This window comes from Hesperophylax consimilis, chromosome 6 (genome assembly GCF_061612785.1).
Source record: "Hesperophylax consimilis isolate HC1 chromosome 6, BYU_Hcon_1.0, whole genome shotgun sequence".
In the NCBI taxonomy this organism is placed as follows: domain Eukaryota; kingdom Metazoa; phylum Arthropoda; class Insecta; order Trichoptera; family Limnephilidae; genus Hesperophylax; species Hesperophylax consimilis.
The window spans coordinates 5,349,119-5,366,349 of record NC_142841.1 but is presented as its reverse complement, the minus strand read 5'-3'; the positions used below and the strand labels follow the sequence as shown (position 1 = coordinate 5,366,349).

The following is a 17,231-nucleotide window of genomic DNA, read 5'->3' as shown; positions in this document are numbered from 1 at the left end:
TATAACATGTAAATGAAATCCTCAGCACGGGAGATTCCAGTGAGGATATCATTTTCTCTATGTTACTAAGAAAAGAAGACAGTAAATCATTTTTTAAACTTCCGATTTTATGTCCGGGTTAAATCTTTCACATAGGAAAAACTAAACCCTTCCACACACTTTTCCACAAATGATCATCTAGTCAATCAACATTATGCAAGTGCATTATACATATAATCAAAATAAATACAAAACAATACAAGAACAACACGTCAACTCACCAGAGATCAAATGGGAAAATAATGCAAGGACTCCAGATATTTTCATATCAGAGGGTTCGGCTCGGTAGAACTCCTAACAGGGCCTATAAATCCTACTGATCCCTCAACATAAAAATTTAAAAAAATCTTTCGTTATCCTACATGTATTCAAAATGACCGACTTTTGCATCTTTATATATAATTTTTTTGATAGATCTAATACGCCTAAATTTTGAATGAGAGAGCTAGGTATAATGCCAGTAGCCGAAAAACGAATGGTAATATTTTTATAGTTTGAGAATGCCAAATTATTTTTATCTCATTTCCTAGATCTGTGTATTTTCTAATTTTTTCATTAACAGATTTTTGAATATTACAGGAATTTGGAATAGTGACATCAATGATATACGTTATTTTTTTTAAATTTTTCATGTAAAACTATATCGGGTCTATTATGACTAATATTATTATTATTATTATAGTAGGGATATTTGTAATAATATACTTACTCATATTTTATGATATTAACTTTCAATAAATTTCTTCTACCTCGGTGAGGTGGTTTATACCAAAATATATATGTTATTCCCGTATATAAGTATTTGTAGATAATAATATAGTTTTGGTTAAAAATAATAATAAAAAATTATATGAATAGAAATTAATATAAGTTGGCTGTGTTTGATTTGAAACGCCAGGTACTTCTCCATTTCCTTCTTCCCCATTTCCTTTCTCTTCCCACTACATACTGCCTTATAACATTCCCAATTGGAGATGCCATAGTGTCACTGGACGGTTGAGAATACAAGAAACTCAGCGGTACTTACAAAAAATATACAAAAACGAACAGTGGCAGTCAAAAAAAAAATTGGAAATTAAATGTACAGGCTTTCGATGACCTTTTTCCCTTTCTTTCCAAACAACATTTGACAATAATAATTGTCAAGCAATATAACCCAGCCCTTGGTTAGTGAAATTCACGGATGTTGAAAGATAATATTTCAAAAGGAACCAATTTTATAAAACTCTTTCCACAAAGCCACCTGGTGAGAATTCTACGAACTATGTTCACGAAAAACTGTCAAATTTTTTCCATTTTATTGTAAAAGCAATGGAAAATGAATTAAGAAATCTATGAAAATATAAAAAAAACTAATTTCATGACAGCAAATCCTTGGAAAGTTTGTAGTAAGTTCATCATATTTCAAAGTAGATAAAAATTGGTCTTTTTACGGTACCGGAAAATCTTATCACAACACTTTACATTTCTAACAACAGATGGCTCAATCCTGATTAAATAAAAAATTACACGCTCATTGAAAAACTATGTCACTTTTCAATTCTTTATCATCGATAAAAATGATTAGAAAATTTAAAAAAAAATCAAAAAAATAAGCAAGATAAGATACGTACTAATAAACGTGTCTTTCAGTTGCTTTTTAAGCTGGGCTTGAGAGATATTTACGTTATTAAAGTCGCTATCGGGTAGGTTTCCTGAGAATCTTAAACTATCAAGCAAGCTTTAGAAGCAACTGAAATACCGACCCTCAGAGTAATTAATATATAAATATATGGATGATAAAATAAAATAAAAGTTGAATAAAAGCATTTGATGCCATGAATTCAATATATTGGTTACTAAAATTTAAAAAATGGTCACCAACAACGAGTATTAATTAAGGTTCAGCTGTATTCAACACGAAAAATTTGCCCTAAACATCACTCTGTAGTCTGCTAGCTCAACCAATACAACACATTTATTTCTAAATTCTACACAAATAGTTAGGAGAATGTATAATCACTAAAATCTTCAAAATTTATTCTTAAAATTGTGTAAAATATATCAAAATGACTAAAAATAGATGCAGTTTGAAAACCAGTGAAGGTATTTTCGAAGGTTTTGCTAAAATTCTTGTTTCATATATGTAATTAACTTCAAGAACGTTTTTAAAAGAAATCTTATACATTTTATTAACTACCCGTATAAAATTTATTAACTACCAGTATAGAATTTATTAACTATCTGTATAGAATTTATTAACTACCCGTATAGAAATTATTAACTATCCGTATTGATTTTATTAACTACCCATATAGAATTTATTAACTACCCGTATAAAATTTATTAACTACCCATATACAATTTATTAACTACCCGTATAGAATTTAAAGAATATATTGTATTTCTTGCATTAGTATAATACCAAATACGTATTTTTGAGTGCTTGCAAATAATAAATTATCAAAATTACTTTTTTTATTGTTGATACATTATTTTACAATATTTCATATTTTAATTCAGTAATGTTGGCCTCACTGGGTTGTTTACCCGTGCTGAGGCCCCCATTTTATAATATAAGGATTTATACATTTAAAAATAAAAAGAAAAACAACATTAAAATAAAGATAAATTTAAACTAAAAATAAAGATTAAAAATTAAAATATAATTATCACACTAAAAGAAAAATATTAAAAGAGAATGAAAATCGGCATTTATAATGATTTATGTGTTTGTGCGTGTTGCGTGTTTTATATTTTTTTTGTGTTGCGTGTATATGTTTTATTCTTTTATGTTATAGAATTTTGGTAATATTGTCTTTTTGTTCTTTAATACATTTTTTATTTTGTGTTTGAATTTATTTTTATTTTACTCAATTTTTGTTTCGCTCATGTAACTTTTCAATAGTTGGAGTTCTTTGTCTTTGATACCCATATTTTCTAATTTTTTAAAAAGTGTTTTGTGGCAGATTGAATCAAAGGCTTTAGCCAAATCTAGATACGAGTATATCGCTATGCATTTAAACCCTTGATCTAAGTTGCTATGTATATAATCTATTGTACTTGCCAAAGCTTCTTTTGTGCTTCTTTTTTCTCTAAATTCATATTGTTTGTCCGAGATTAATTTGTTTTCTTCCAGGTATTTTTTATTTGGTTTTTTAATAGAATTACATCTACGAATGTAAATTATCACAGTTGTTTTTCCCGGGAAGCATTTATCTTTGTGATTGTCATTAATTAAGGATAAGACAAGAATAAATTGATGGGGTGTTATTGTATTTATGCAGAAACGCACCACGTGGTAACCTAGACCCAGAACACATTGTATAATGGGTGGAGCAAAATTACACTTGATATTGGTTTGTCTTTTAAAATAATTACAACTCAGTAGTCATTTTTCAGTTGTTGATTGGGGTCAAAGTTAATAATGAATCGATCGAAATTTCAACAACATTGTATGAATATATTTGGTATTTTCTTTGAGAATTAAAAATAATAATTTGCAGGCAAATAAATAACCAGTACGTAGATCTGTGAACAAAATGTTTGAGTATCAAAAGAATCTTTTTTGTGAATTGCTTTGATATCTTTATTTTTCTGAAAAAACATTCTTCTGTGAGAAATTTATCTTTTTGATATTATGAAGTTTGGAAATTTTCCATGTTGGGGAAATATTTATTTTTCTGCAAAAAAAAATCAGAAAAATTTAAAAAATCGGTAAATATTTAATAAAAACCGAACACATCTTTTTAGGGAAAAAATAAAAGAGTGGGAAAAAATTGACGGAAAATTGGTCGGAGAAATGTGTAAAAGTTTTTGAAACAGAAATTTTCTTTTTGACTTTCTCTCATCGGGGACGCCTTTTCACGGCACGTTTACAAAAATCCTAAACTGTACAGTCATTATGAAAATAATGCTTTTCTAAATTTTTAATTTTCTAGTCCACTCTGCAGTGGGTATCTATTACACAAAATGACACAATATCTCGCGCCATTTCAAATTAGCCATGAAAGCAATTGAAACAATCACTTTGCTGTTACGTTTATGCCTGGACAACCTGCTTAATTCCATATACCACACATCTACGTGTAGAGATACGTTATGGGATGTGCGTGTACTTACGTGTATACACGCTGTTCACTGCTCACTGCTGACTTCTCATCTCAAACAAATAGCTCATATTCTCAAGGTAGATATGTACATTTGAAGGTTACATCAATTTGTGGATACGGTACATCCTCTTTACTTACGCTTCATACAGTGAAATTCAAATTTATGTTGTTGTCACCCTGATGTACAAAAACTACCTGGACTTGTGTGATTCACGGTTCAATTTATTTTTAGTTACATCTTTTTGAATTTAGATTTTGTTTTCTTGACTAAATTAATGAAGTGGAATCTTGGAGGCGACAATTAATCCACTTCCCGACATCCAATCGAGTTGAAACTCATGACAATGCATTCTTCGGTGGCACATATACATTCATTTTTCTGAAATTGGATGACATAAATAAAAAATTAAGCAGTCAATGTAGGAAATAAATGTCGAATCTATTCAATTCGAATTTGGCTTAGGTGTTAGCGTTGCAGAAAGCAAAAAAAATCCGCTATTATTTATAAAATAAAAAGGGACGTATTTAGGTATTAGTTTCCTATAGGGGATGAAAGTCAAACATTTTTAGGGTAGAGTTTTTGAATTAGGGCCCAGGGTGTCAAAATACCTATTTTTGATTCTGTATTACTTGTATCACTATCTAATTAACTTGTGTAACCAAATTAATTAATCGTTTAGTCCCATTCTAGATGTATTTCCAGTAAACCGCTCTGTTATTGCTGGAATTCCCGCAATTACCCGTCCCCATTTGTTAACCTCCCACTCAAAAACTATATTCTACCTCCCACTCTAAATTATATTTTTGTGTATATATCTGTAAATATTTTGTATCGTAGATTAGTTTTAATAGTCTCCTGATGAAGAAAGGGTACTTCCGAAACCGGTAGAGTACAATTAAAATTAAAGTGGTCTAAAACAAATTTATATCTTTTATTGTAAATTATGACGAGCCCCAAAGTAAATGCTTATTACAAATATGGAAAAAAAATCTTCATATTATCAATAATATGGGTTCTGTATAATTGTATGAGCTAAATTGATTGATGATGATTACGATTATTCTATATAAAAGCTCTATATTGCTCTATATTTATATAAAAGCCCTTAAGGGCACGTAATATTGAAAATATATAATCATATAGTACCTATCGCATAAACTAAGGGCCGGCCCTGGGAGATGGACGAGATGTGCGAGTAAATTTTGGGGCCGCTTGTTATAACCAGAAGGTAATCAATTATAGGTAGGTAGGTAATCAATTATATTTGGATGATTTGTATTTTTGTGTAGCGCTGTTTTTATTTTTAAAAAGGTCTCAAGAGTGATGTGTTATGACTGCTAGGTGTTAGATATTATCAGCGCCTTGATAATTCGGCACCGGAACTGATCCAATTGCATAGGGCCGGCCCTGCATACACTTTTACTCAACATTCAAAATTTATATTCACTAAAAATAAATAAATAAATCAATATACCGGTGTTGTGTCAGTCTAACCCCGATTTGATTTTATTTAATTAATAAAATAGTCATAGTATTATACACATAGATACTTTCTTAAAATATTTATTTTTTAGCAATATAAACAGTTTTTTAAATTCACATTTGACAGGTGTTAAAGTGTTGTAAACATACATCATTGCAACCGGCGCGGACTGCTCCACTTGTGCCCGCATAGGGCCGGGCCTGCATACCTAGAAACATATTAATATAATATTTTAACAAAATAATATTTTAATCGTCATTTTCAAAATCGGAACTGATGTGTCAAGAAACATAAAGTAGTTCTGATAAAATAGCTACAACAAGTGTAATAATAAGGAAGTTGAGTAAAATATATTACGACTTAAAAAAGATATTTTCATAAAGATTAAGAAACGCTGATTCCGAACATATAAGTGTTTATTGTTTATTGTTTACAATTAAACGTCTCATTAATAAATCGTTATTTAAAAACCGTGAGACTCTCAAACGCCCTGTGATTGGTCAACGCGTTCTGACAGCGCTTAAACAGCTACCTCACGGGTTGGCCGGCCGCGTGCATTAAGATAATTTAAGATTACTTTTTTTCGAAGTTGCGTTGCGTATATTCGCACACGGGTCACTACCAGTGGCGGCACGTGACTTTCTGGTGTACAAGAGTGCTAAAATTACAAAAAATGGCATTATTGATGTTGTGGTAGCTGAAAACAATTTTTTAATTTTTTTCTAAAATTCGATTTTTAGTATGAAGAATTTCAGGAATTCCGTGCGGCGCACGGCCAATCTGAAATTTCCTGAAAATCTTCATACAAAAAATTTAATTTTCGAAAAAAATTAAAAATCGTTTTCAATTACCACAAAATCAATAATGCCATGTTTTAAGAATAGCACTCTTGTACATAAAAAAGTCACGAGCCGCCACTGGTCACCACTGAGGTTTAAAAATTATCTAAAAAGTATATTGTAATTAGTAAATATATTATGTAACTTCTTTTATTCACACCAACTCGATTAGGATTTATTTTACTATTAACCGACAAACACGATGTATAGGATTTGGCGTGTTTTGAAAAATGACTACTTTGTAAATTATTTTAATGATGAAATCGACATTTGAAAAAAATTTTATCAAGTGTGAGTCTGAAATGAACTGAAAGTCATACAAATATATTTTTTTAATTGACTGGAATTCCTTATTATTGACCGGTCGGTGGCCGAGTTGACATCGCGTTTGGGCCCCACCCAGGCGTAGTGTGTTCATTTTTCGGCTGGCTAAGTCCTCCATCACAACACAAGCAACATTTTCAGCTTACTGTGGTGGTAGTAGGAGATTTTCAAATATTGTCAGGTTATCCGTAACCCGGGAATGTTTGTCTTTCTTTAAAAAAAAAAAAAGATATATATATTACCTAAGATTGCATTTAATGGATTTATTCAATATATTAAATCCAGATTTAAATTTCATGTACATAATTGGTAACAACAATAAAAAAGTGATTTTATACAATTTAAATCACTGAAAACATAAAAAGGACGAAATGAATGTAAAAAAATCCATTTAACTATCTAAATAAATAAAAATGTTATGGCGATGCACTACGTCGTATAATATTTTATATTTAACCGCTATCAGTAACAATCCTTACGTAGATGGCGATAAGGTTTAAATTCCCGCTTAACACCATCCGCCTGTTTTGATTTATGCAGGAAAAAAACATGGCCAAAAAGTGCCTTTTATTTTATTTTGTGGATGTTCACGCATAAATATTTTTTTTTCGATCATTTTATAGATAACTTAATTTGCCACATTAAACAATAAAATCATAACCGAAAATTGGTTCGTAAGTAGGAGATTTTGAACTTTAAAGCAGTTTTCATAGGCCTTATACATTATTTTTTTCTGGTCTTATAAAAAGACTTAATAAAAACTCTTAAATCTCCGATACTTTTAAATTAATTAATTTTGACACAGCGTTGCATTCGAATACGCGTGTTTTTATATACCTACTAGTGGATCCCCGCAATGCTTCGGTATTGCTAATGTCTTCCTCGGGCGTCTCCAACTTCTTCCACCTTCCAACTACATTACGTCGAGTTTAATTCGACTCCGTATCTCATTACAATGCAGAGATATTGCGTTAAGTATCCCTCGGGCGTCCTCGACTTGTTCTACCATTTAAACACCTCAAAACACTCCTGGCACTGTTAACAACAAACTTGGTAATTTTCACCGATATCGGTCAACTTCACAAACATAAGCAAGCTGATTTTTTATATATTACCAGCTAAGGTGTATCCGGTGTTGCTCAAGGTTACGAATTGTTTGGAGTAAATTTATGAGATAGTTGATTCTAGAATTTAAAGTTTAGCCAGCAATGTAAACGCCCGAAAATATATATTTTTACTACTTGATTACAAAACATCGACTTTTCGCTACTTTTTATAAATATAATATGCAAAAAATTATCTAAATGATAATGAAAACCCTATCAAAAACCGTTTCGTAGTTTAGAAGACCTAAGCGCGCCAACAGACAGACGCGGATAGCTGCTTTATTTTATACTATTTAGATAAAATTAGAAACCAGTTTGAATTTAACTCAACCATTTGGAATACATTTTATAATATAAGACGTTGTCCTGCCACAGACCGCCATTTATGTAGGGAAGTGAAATCTGAAAAAAAAAATAACTTGAATTTTTTTATTTTAGATTCGTCCACATTGCCATCTATCGGGCCAAAAACTTAACCTATATTGGTTCCTATTTTTTATAATTTTGTAATTACCTATTATTACCAGCTCTGTATTGCTTTGTTAAGTTATGTTTATGTTATACCCTATGTTATGTTTATGTTTATGTTTATGTTATGTTATGTTATGTTATGTTATGTTATGTTATGTTATGTTATGTTATGTTATGTTATGTTATGTTATGTTATGTTATGTTATGTTATGTAATGTAATGTAATGTAATGTAATGTAATGTAATGTAATGTAATGTAATGTAATGTAATGTAATGTAATGTAATGTAATGTAATGTAATGTAATGTAATGTAGTGTAGTGTTGTGTTGTGTTGTGTTGTGTTGTGTTGTGTTGTGTTGTGTTGTGTTGTGTTGTGTTGTGTTGTGTTGTGTTGTGTTGTGTTGTGTTGTGTTGTGTTGTGTTGTGTTGTGTTGTGTTGTGTTGTGTTGTGTTGTGTTGTGTTGTGTTGTGTTGTGTTGTGTTGTGTTGTGTTGTGTTGTGTTGTGTTGTGTTGTGTTGTGTTGTGTTGTGTTGTGTTGTGTTGTGTTGTGTTGTGTTGTGTTGTGTTGTGTTGTGTTGTGTTGTGTTGTGTTGTGTTGTGTTGTGTTGTGTTGTGTTGTGTTGTGTTGTGTTGTGTTGTGTTGTGTTGTGTTATGTTATGTTATGTTATGTTATGTTATGTTATGTTATGTTATGTTATGTTATGTTATGTTATGTTATGTTATGTTATGTTATGTTATGTTTATGTTTATGTTTATGATATGTTATGTTCATGTTATGTGTATGTTTATGTTGTGTTCATGTTATGTGTATGTTTATGTTGTGTTCATGATATGTTTGAGTTATGTTTGTGTTATGTTAATCTTTATGTTTTATAATCACATTTGTTTACCCCCATGTGTTGTGTTTGTTTATAAGATTGCCAATTTCATAGTTCTGTTTAAAAAAAAACGCTACTAATTTTAGAAAAATCTTTGGTTAAATCACGAAAAGCGCCCATTTATGTTGTACACAGGTTCCTATTTTTATAATTTTGTGATAACCTACTGTTACCAGCTCTGTACGGTTTATGTTAAGTATGTTATGTTATGTTTATGTTATGTTTGGTTTATTTTTGTTACATTATGTTATGTTTCGATGATGATATTGTTAATAAAAAAAATGTTAATTGTAAATGGCTAAGATCACCCCTAATGGGTGAATGCCAAAATAAAGAATAATAAAAAAAAATAAAAAAAAAATAAAAAAATCTATATTTCAAACTGGAACCAGCCATACACATTAAAAATGTGACAGATAAAAACATGTTTGTTTTTAAAAACAGCGCCATCTGTTGAACATAAAACACGCGCTATTGTTTCTCTATCTGCACAGAAGTCACAGCTACGCGCTAGTATAATTTAATAAATTTACTATTTTGATCAGTTTCAGTTTTACCCCGTTTCACCAACACTTGTATTAGATAATTTAAACAGCTTGCAACCTTAATTTAACATCAGTGACAATAATATTCATTAATAAAATTTTGGAACCGTCATGTTTTTTGAGTAAATTTTTAAACAACAAAATCGCGAGATTAAAAAACGCTCTTCGTTCGTTTTTACCTTTGGTGTGTTTTTGCTCCGCGGATATTACCGACCGTTTCCAGCCACATGTCGATTTTTTCAGCGCAAACGTATTTCCAGGCCAGAGGCAAAAACAAATCGAGCCGTTGATTACAGTTCATTTAGCACGAGTCTGAAGCGGTCGCGCAGTTGGTGCAAAACATATATTATATTTACACCAAAAAGTTTTTAAAACATTTGAAAAAGTTCAATCATTCCAAATTTAAATTATTTTTGAAAATTTTTGTAGATTGCTTTGAATTGTTGTTTTTGAATATTTAAAAATAATTTTAATAAGTTGTTACATAAATAAAGTGAACATTTTATAAAAAAAGGTAAGATTTTCATCTATACACTTTTTAATAAGAATCATTTGCTATGATTGTACAAATAAATACATTCATAGCTACTTATTGATATCTTCGGCAAATGGTTTAATTAAACTACTGTGATGAATGAATTTTATGCAAAAGCAAAAATATTGAAACATATCCATATAACACAGGCTGGTTTACACCTAACACCATAACTGCTATCGGCAGTTCATCAAATATCTTTGTTTATATTTTTTGTATAAATGTTAAACTTATGAAGGATATATGATGCACAAGGAGATATAAGAATGGAGGGCTAGGAGAATATATGAAGAGGGCGATAGAAGATAGTGCAAGATAAGAAGAAATCATTTAAGAAGTCGGTGGCGTCCCAGAAAGACATGGTATTAAAAAGTTAAACAAATTCGTAAATCATGTTATTACTAAGGGCGTTAATTATATAAAAAAACGGTCCGTTTGATAGAATACCCTACTTATTTTAACAAACTGATTGCAATCTTTAAAGCGCACACGTAATGTTAGAATATTGTCCTTGTTCTACCGGAATATCAGTGGAAGTTGCTATGAGGAACTAGCGGAATTTATCCCTTTGACACCAATGCATAGTTGGGAAATATGCAAAACGCGCGCCCATCATTTTTTCGCATGAGAACGGGCTCATTCATGAGTTTCAGCTCGGCTATCTGGATTCACTCCCTCCGACAACACGGTTCTATTCAAGACACACGTTCACTCCTTCCTCTCCTCAAAAAGGCCCTTTAAATCAAAGGATTATTTTTTCAGAGCCTACTGTGTGGAGTTAATGTAAAAATATATGCATACTATGAAACTAGCCTTCGTATGTTTTCAAAACAGAATCGATAAATGATCTAAGCAATCCAATGAAAAAAATAAGTATTTCCAATACAGATGTTAAAAATCTTTTAATTCACTTCATTCAAATTGGCACTGTTTGAGAGCGGGTTAATTATCATTTAGATCGAATATTATACCTAACTCATATTTGTTGCAAACGTTACATGAATATTGTTGTCATCGTAATGCAAAAATGCAAAACCCACAAACTCGCAGTGTTAATAATGTCTTCGATGACTATCTGACGAGGTTAGGTGTGTAATTTAAAAATGATGACATGTTATTATAATTATTGTCCTCTCCGTTTGAAGGTTTCAGTTAGAATATTTTTTATATTAGCTTCAAATGCAGAAATAACAACATTCGCATTGTCAATTCAGAATCTGATAAGATTGTAATTTTAAAAATAAATGAATCCGATAAGAAATGTGCATTATTTTAATAAATAAATCTGATAGTCGCGCCTTTGTCAGTTTGTTTGTTACGCGGTAAAGAAACCACAAATAATTTACATTATTTTGTGACGATAACTTTTAAAGAAGATCGCGGTGGATTATTATCTAATAAATAATAACGAATGTAGCAAATTTGTGATATATTGACTACAAGATGACGGGTACCCGGCGTTACTCGACTTTTCTCTACTATAAATATAATGTGCATGTATTATATTGATAATAATTATAAAAATAAAATATGGTGTAATTAAATGCATAAAAATCAATTCGACGTAACCTGAAAATATCAAGTTTACTGATTCTCATAATAAATGGCTGAATTAATTCAACTTCCAAAAACTATTTTTTCTGCATTTTGCCAACAAATAGTGTTCATAAAAACGTGAGAATCGGACTATATCTAAATTTTTTAAACAGATACATAGTTACCATGTCCTAATCAGTGGCGGCTCGTCACTTTGGGTGTACTAGAGTGCTAATATTACAAAAATTGCATTATTGATTTTTTCGTAGCTGAACATATTATCTATTTTGTTTTTCAACAAATCAATTTTTTGTATGACGATTTTCAGGAAATCCGTGCGGCGTACGGCCATACTGAAATTTCCTGAAAATCTTTACACAAAAAACCGAATTTTCGAAAAAAAAAAATCGTTTTGGCGTAAACATCAGAAACAGTATAAAATTTTTCAAAGATGCCACTTTGTCATGCTCAAAAATCACGAGCCACCACTGGTCCTAATACAATCAATACAAATTTTCATTAAAATTTGTTCATATTTTCTTCTAATTCAATTTAGTTTTAATTTTAATTGGCCATATATCTACATTGCTTCTTACTCGACGACTTTGACTATGGTTTTTTTTTCTATGGGAGAGTCTTACTTGATTTCTTTTTCACGTCTCATGTGTGTTTGTGCTGCAGGTTTTATTTTTTTTAGTAATTCAATTGATGTATGGCCATTAACTATTTTGTAAATTAAAAATAAAGTATATAATTTGTTTAAATGAAAATATTTTTATCTTCTTCAATATTTCATTGACTTTAGAATACTTGAGTATAATTCTCGGAGCTCTATTTTGTAGTGTTGTCATTTGTTTCATAGATGGTTTTATGCATTGAGTTATATCATTGAAAAATGGATAATATGTGTTAAATAAATCCACAGAATAATATTTCTTTTCCCATACAAAAAATGTAAAAAAAACCGTGTTAAAAAAAATCCACAGAAGAATATTTCTTTTCTCATTCAAACTATTATATGTTTTTGCCTTAAAATTACTTTAAAATATTCGAATTTCGAAAAAAATTTTTTTTATATTTTTTACTTAAAAATGATTTTTTGAGTAAAATCATGAAGAATCACCCTCCGAAGTTAGCGCACTTTACCCCCGCACATCCTGCATATTATTTTAATGTTTCGTGAACACCTCACTAGGATAACATGTGCTGAGGTGTTGACGCATTTTTGATATTGTAACGTTTGCTAATTGATTTTATTTTTATGTTAAAGAATATTATAAGAGCCTAGATTTAGCCTTTGGGTACGTCGAATCGTTTATTGTGCATTTAATTACACCATATTTAATTTTATAGTTATTATTAATAAAAGTATCTCTTCTCAATCTCTATTATACTAAAATAAAGTCGCTATCCGCGTCTGTCTGTTTGTGCGCTTATTTCTTCTCAACCACGCAACGGATATTGATAAGGTTTTCACTAGCATTTAGAAAATTTCTTCCGGAAGATGTGTGTATTTAATACATGCATATTATATTTATATAACGACGGCCGGCATAGTCCAGTGGTAACGCATTGGACTGCCATTCCGAAGGTCGCGGGTTCGAACCCGGCGTGCGCAAATAAATTTTATGTGATTAATTTGTGTTATTTCACAATTAATTAATTAAAATTAATTAAAATAATATATAGTATATTTTCGGCACGTTCCAGAGTGGAAGATACTACCAGTATCGCCCTGGTGTAAGACCACCATTCAGAATTGAAACGTTGCTCCAAATGGCTTTAGCCGTGTTTAGTGACTAGATCTGAATAGCCAGGTACTTCCCCACCTTCCTCTTTCCCTTCCCCACTTACCTTCAGCCTCACAACATCCCCCAATTGGGGATGCCATAGTCTCACTGGCTCCAGACGGGAGCAGTTGGGACTCTTGTGAGGTATTCACTATAAAAAAAAAATATATATATATATATATATATAAATCGAGAGAAGTCTTTAAGCAAAGCCGGGTACTCGTCAGCTGGTATGTGATAAATTATACAATGGGACGATTAAAATTCAAATCTTCCATATAAACTTTCCAATGGGATTTAAAAATAATGGTTTAATATTATGTGAATGAATGAATTAATTCAATCTTTTTAATAATTGTCATCATATAATCCCTTCCGGTAGTAACTAATAACGCTGCTTAGTCCAAGTACTGTAAAACAATTGACGATGAAATAACAACACATCCTCAATGGAACTTTTGCAGAACTTTACATTTATTTTAAAATTTAATATATTGTTCTAATTCTGTTAAACAACCCGTCCTTTAACCCGAGTTTAACCGCCAGCACGCGTTGAGGAAGCTAAAAGCCAAAAATATGTATATTCTTGGTTTACCTATTGTAGGTAATGGGCATTAAAATCGCTTGACAAACGGAGTCTAGAAACGGTCGATTTCAAGCACTGGTTTTTATTTATTTTGTAAATAATTTTATAAGAAAGCAAAAAAGTTAATCAACTGAAACTGTCACAGATAATCTTAGCTATAATACAGTATTTTTTTAAAATTGTTTTTAAAAGTTATTTTTTTAGTAGTTTATATTTATATTTTTATTGAGTAATTGATTTATTTATTTGTATTCTACTCAAGCGAAACGATGGTAAAACCTTTAATTTATCTAAAGCATATTTTTGGTATTCATAATGTACACCAATTCGTTATAAAGATTAATCAAAATAGTGATTTAGCATTAAACTTCGCCTTAGCGCAGCGGGTTTGGAATAGCTGAAAACGCCGAACCATTTACAAACATGTAATGCGACTTGTGTTTTTACTTAATTCTAATTCATGTTGGTACCGAATACTATTCGAAAGCGTTACCTACACGAAGACAAACTAAAAAATTAATTACTTTAATTAACCCAATATTAATAAGTCGTTTTTAGCAAACGTGTCTAATGCATTTTCATATTTTTACATTTAATCAATATTCTTTGAGTGACGTGAATGTATTTGTGTAAAATGCAGAACTGAGTACTGATTGCTCCTAATCCTAACCTAACCTAATCTAACCATAATTTAATTAACACAATTTTTTAAATTTTATTTTTATTATTAATTGAGTTAGTTTATACAACATTTGAATATAAACTAATATTAAAAACATAATATTTCATTTTGTAACTTTAAATATTTTTGCAATAAACATAACATTTCTTTTTAAATACATTCATTCTTCAGACTTTCAGGCATTTCATCATACATTTTTAGTCCTTTGTATCTACATTAGGCAGTTCTGTGATTTTGATTTCTTCATATTTGGCAATCCAATTCTATTTACATTTCTGGTGTCGTAGAACATCTCGATTTAAAACAATTTCATTCTTCAAAATATTTTGGCATTTGGTTGTTCATGACTTTATGCACAAAAATTAACACATTAAATAACAGTCTCTTTTTGATTGGAATCCAATTTAGCTGCTCCCTCATTTGATTAATACTTGCGTATTTGCCCTTTTCCAGTATACATCTCATAGCTCTATTCTGTATTACATCTAGTTTGTTCAATTTCCTTCATTGGCCAAATATAACATAGTAGAGCAATAATCCAAATGTTGAGCAACTATAGTTTTATAAATGAGCTCTGTAGTGTTTCCATTTAGTTTATTTCTAAGAAAAATACTGAATACAATATCAATAATATCTTAATAACCCTGTCAGATAGGGGGATCATCTCTGACCTTGTACGATTAAATAAAATTATTAATAATTCCATTGACAACCCTGAAATACTCGCCAAAATAAAATTTTACTCACCGACCAGAAATACGAGGCAAAGTGCTACCTTTTCCTGTGACAATTTTAAAACTAACTATGAAGTTCATACACCTGTAAATAGACTACATCATTTTGTCAATAAATTTGGGAATATTGTAAACATGTTTAAAGATTCCGTATTAGTTATAAAACCTTTTTAATCACTTTACTGAGATACATGAATTCACAATTCCGTAGTGAATACACTTTTTATTTTTATAGTTCTGTGTTTCTTTATACATATTTTGCTTTCCATAATCTACACTATTAATATTAATTTACCTTAATTTAATCATAAATCATTATTTATTGTAAACTACGTACCTAACACAACTGTATTAATTGTTACCTATCTTTGTGAAAGCCCATTATGGCGTAAATAAATAAATAGGTCGTCCTTAGCAAACATGTCTAATGCATTTTTCATTTTGCATTTTCGAGTACCGATTGTTCCAAATCCTAACCTAACCATACTTTAATAAACACAATAACTGAATACAACATCAATAAGTCGTTCTTAGCAAACGTGTCTAATGCATTTCCGATTATTTTACATTATTAATTAATATTATTTGAGTGGTGAGGATATATTTGTGTAAAATAAGAACGTAATAAAAAGCTAAGGACCGAGTGTTACAAATAACTACGTCAAGTGTTAGGTACCTACCTATATTTAATAACCTTTAGGAATGTAACTTTGCATTAGCGTTATTTTTATAATGGCCTGCGAACGTAAGCCATGTACGCGCACTGTATTATTATTAACCGTCTCGTTCAATATGTACTTCATCACTTCACTGGGTACGAAATGAAAATCTATTTCTAAAAATTTATGTAGCAATCATAAAGCCTGGTTCATACGGTGAGAAAAAATATTTAATAACAAAATCACTTGAAAAGTTGTTTGAATTAAGAAAATCTAATCTGAAGTCTATGCTGAGTATTTTAATACAAAATAAATAAATGACTCGAAAGCTTGAAACCGATTAATTAAGAAAAAAGACTCGAAACGATGAAGTTTTGTGGTCGGAGCTTAGATTTTTAAAGATCGTTTCTACGACTAGTTCTTTAGTGCAACAGCTCGGCTGGTGAACGTTTTTCAGGCCTCTCTGTTTCCTCCCTTCTCTCTGTCTTCCAGACCCATGTTCACTCATTCCTCTCCTCAAAAAGACTCTCCACAGCATATCCAAAGATGGCGTGGCCCTTGAGGGAAATTATTTTCCTAGGAACTCCTGTGTGGAGTTAATGTAAAAAAAGTACACGATCGTATTTTTAAAATACACCAGGAGAGTATTGCTAATTTATTAAGAATCTCTTCAAATTATTAAAAATCCGATTAAAAACTGGATTGCAGGCCGTTTGCTGATAAGCTTTTAGTATATTTGCAATAATATCAGAACACGCCTTTATGCATCTGTGTTTGACTTGATAATAATGACAAAATCCGAAAATGTTAGGACTTTTTGAACACGTGTTCCGACATCGTGACAATACATTGGTATTTTACTAATAGTTTATTAGAAAACATGTCAATTCATTAAGGGTCTGCAATCCCATTTTTAACCGGATTACGAA

General features: G+C 30.6%; 1 protein-coding gene across 1 annotated transcript in view; it reads left to right on the top strand.

The window, feature by feature from the left end:
* The first annotated feature begins 10,054 nt into the window (after positions 1–10,054).
* The window catches only part of LOC149422875 (aminopeptidase N-like), a 51,656-nt gene continuing 44,479 nt past the window's right edge, over positions 10,055–17,231 (top strand). Inside the window, exon 1 of the mRNA XM_089632327.1 lies at positions 10,055–10,294. The gene's annotated coding sequence lies outside the window, so the exon portion shown is untranslated. The remainder of the gene's footprint in view (positions 10,295–17,231) is intronic.